A 3,642-nucleotide genomic window follows, 5' to 3' on the forward strand; every position below is an offset into this window, starting at 1 on the left:
TAGTGAGTCCCGGAGTGGAGGCCGGGGCAGAGGGTAGTGAGTCCCCGAGTGGAGGCCGGGGCAGGGGGTAGTGAGTCCCCGAGTGGAGGCCGGGGCAGGGGATAGTGAGTCCCGGAGTGGAGGCCGGGCAGGGGGGTAGTGAGTCCCGGAGTGGAGGCCGGGGCAGGGGGTAGTGAGTCCCCGAGTGGAGGCCGGGGCAGGGGGAAGTGAGCCCCGGAGTGGAGGCTGGAGCGTGGGGTACAGAGTCCCGGGTGGGGGGTGGCTGGGTAGTGAGTCCCAGAGCACAAGTAAGGCGTTTGTGGCCTGGAAGTGAGACCTCAAGGTTTAAAGCCTAGTGTGGTCTCGAGACTCAGCCCTGACAGTCTGAAGTCTCTGTGCTGGCACGAACTTGGTGAAAAGACTACAATTTGAGTACATTTTAAAAAGAAAGATTCTTTATTCTTACGCTGAACTTTTATTTATAATTCCTTCAGTCTGGAATACATACTTAAGTCTATGTACCTGGGTACCCTGTACCTAAGATGGCGCCAAAGCAGTATCATTACCAATTGCACTCATCTGAGAGCTAATTTATGGGGAGTTTATGGGGACTTCTGCATTATTTCCACGGGCAGTTTCCAGGGTAGGCCTGCAAATCTGGGCTGTGCTGGATGGGGAGAAGAGGGAGGAAGGCAAGGAGCACGTTCTTTTTATGCAGTGAGTGGCTCTGACCTGAATGTGCTGCCTGGAAGGTGGGGTGGAGTGGGCGGTGACGTAAAGCCATTGATCAGCAGCTCTCCAAATGGATTTGGAAGGATGCCAGCTCATGAAAAGGATTTGCAGGGCGATGGGACAATGAACAGAGGCAATACAATGAATGAGAGCACTCGTCCAGTAAGTGGCACAAGTTTGAAAGCTGAATGGGCTCCTCCTGTGCAGAATCTTTGCAGTGCAGTTGCTTTCAGGTCAACTAGGGAAGGATCAATCAGGTTCTTGCTGTTAGTGATTATCCAGTCACTCTTACTTGTAGTTGTTAGCTTCGAGTTCAGCTTCCCCCATGTTATATCAGGAAGTTAAATACACTCCAATATGTTTGCAGCTGATGACCGCCCACATGCAACCAGTGTTTCTGGAGCAACCAACTCCTCCCCAGGAAACAAGACTTTCAGGAGACAATGAAAAATGATTTATTTACAAACGATAAGAAATTTAACTTTCCCATTGCTGCCATTGCAGTAGCCCAGATGCCAGTAAGAGAGCTCCCGCCGCCATTTGAGGGAATTAGCTATCGCATGAAATAAATTAGTTTTCGGCAACCGTTATTGGTAAATTCACAGCTTCAGAAAGTGATAATTAACTTAATCAAAGTGTCAGTCCTGGATCAGCGAGTAACACTCCAGAGGTTTGAACGCTGTTATCCACAGAGCAACACGGAGTGGGAAGTGCATTATCAGAGATGCCAACCTTTGTAGAAGGTGTTCGGCCCAGGCTCTATTGGGTGGGTGGACAAAACCCCGGAGCATTGTTTTCAAACAAGTGAGGGGAATTCTGTCAGGTGCTGAGGCCAATATTTATCCAAGAAACCACACCACTAAAGCAGATGGCCAAACCTTTAGCTCATCACAATTTGTTGGGCTTCAGAATAACTAAATCGGCTGATGACAATGTGACAGTACCCACGCTTCAAAACCACGTTTTCTTGCCCGTGAAATCGTTTGGGTCACACTGAGGTCAGGAAATGTGTTAAAGAAATGCAAGACTTTCTCGTCTTCTGAGTTTTCTTAAAGCCGGACTTGCTTCCTAATTTCAATTGGCCAACTCCAGGCGATCAGTCTGATAATACACTATTATATCCTGCGTCGAGCTGAGCTTATCCAAGACTTTGCTGCATCCATCCTAAACGTGCATTAAGTCCCAGTCAGCCTACACCCTGGCTCTCAATGATGCCTTGTCTGATGACGTTGGAAATTCACATTCCTTGTTTTTGGAATTGTTATGGCCTTGTTCCCCTCAGCTCTGTAATCTCTTCCAGTTTGATAACCCTGAGAGACCTGCACTCCTCCAACGGCCTTTTTCCTAACTTCAACAATTCACCACCTCATCCTGGGAGGGTTGCCAGGGATTGCAGTCCTATTCTGGAATTCCTTCCTTGAACCTCTCCACCTTTTCCCTTAATCCATTAAAAGCTCTTGCATACCTGCCATAGTGTACTTATCTAGAGAAAGGATGTTCTGGTTATGAACAGAGTGCAATTAAGGTTTATCAGACTGATTCCTGGGGTGGTAGGACTGATATGTGAAGAGTAGCTGGATTGGTTAGGGCTATATTCACTGGGGTTTAGAAGAATGAGGGAGAAATCTCCTATAAGCCTATAAAATGCTCACAGGACTAAATACTTTCCACACGTGAATGATGTTACCAATGACCAGAGAATCCAGACCCACAATAAATCACAGTCTAAGAATACAGGATAGGCCATTTCGGACTGAGCTGAGGAGAGATTTCTGCAACTAGAGGATGATGAGCCTTTGGAATTCTCTGCCTCAGAGCGTGGGTGAGGCTAAAACATTGAACTTTTTTTAAAGTTGGGGTTAGAATTAGATTTTAGGGCTGAAGGGATCAAAGCAGGAATAGGGGACTGTGTTGGATGATCAGCCATGATCAATTTAAATGGCGGAACAGGCTCAAAGGGCTGAATGGCCTGTTCTGGTTTTCTGCGTTCCCTATGCTTGCTAAGCATTTAGTGTCAAATTCTGTCGATAATGGGAAGCCACTTGGGTCATTCTGCTATATCAAAGGTGTGCAGATTGGTGCTCCAGTGCAAGACTGCACTAGGGTGCCCACTAGTTCTGGCCGTGTCCACCTTGGTCCATTCAGGATGTCATACACTCTTCCATTGTATAAAAAGAAGTGGTAGACCATTCAGCCCCTCAAATCTGCTCTGCCATTCACAATAAGATCATTGCTAATCTATTTGCGTTTAATATTCTACATTCCCATCTACCCCAATAATCTTTGATTCCCCTGCCTAACAAGAATCTATCAACCTCTGCCTTTAAAATATTTAATATTTTTAACATCTCCTTCTGAGTTCCACAGTTCTCTAAGAAACAAAATTCTCCTCATCTTTGTCCTTAAAGGGTGCCCCCTAGTTCTGGACTTGTCCACCTTGGTCCATTCAGGATGTCACACACACTTCCATCAATTCCCCCTTCATCCTCTACGCTCGAGTGAAAGCAAACCAGCCTACCCAAGGTCTATCCTCACAAGACGACCTGCTTATTCTAGGTATCATTCTGGTAAACCTTTTCTGAACTGTCTCCAACACATGTACATCCTGCCTTAAACAAGGAAAGCAAAACTCTTCGTGACACAATCTTACAGACGCTCTAGTCACATTTCACGAGAACATATAAATTTAGGAACACATTTGGACATTTAACCAAGCAGATATGTCTCTATCACTTCAGGATGACGATGGAACCCCATCTGTTGTTGCTCGGTCATCTATCACTTGGAACATCTTTCACATTAATCACCAATGTGCCAAGTCTAAGTTTTTGGCTTTTCTAGTGTTTGATGTGTCTGCCACGGCTCAGTTGGTATTTCTCTCACCACTGAGTCAGGCAGTGACATGTTCAAGTTCCATTGCAAACACTTAAA

This window comes from Chiloscyllium plagiosum, chromosome 11 (assembly GCF_004010195.1).
Source record: "Chiloscyllium plagiosum isolate BGI_BamShark_2017 chromosome 11, ASM401019v2, whole genome shotgun sequence".
Classification (NCBI taxonomy): domain Eukaryota; kingdom Metazoa; phylum Chordata; class Chondrichthyes; order Orectolobiformes; family Hemiscylliidae; genus Chiloscyllium; species Chiloscyllium plagiosum.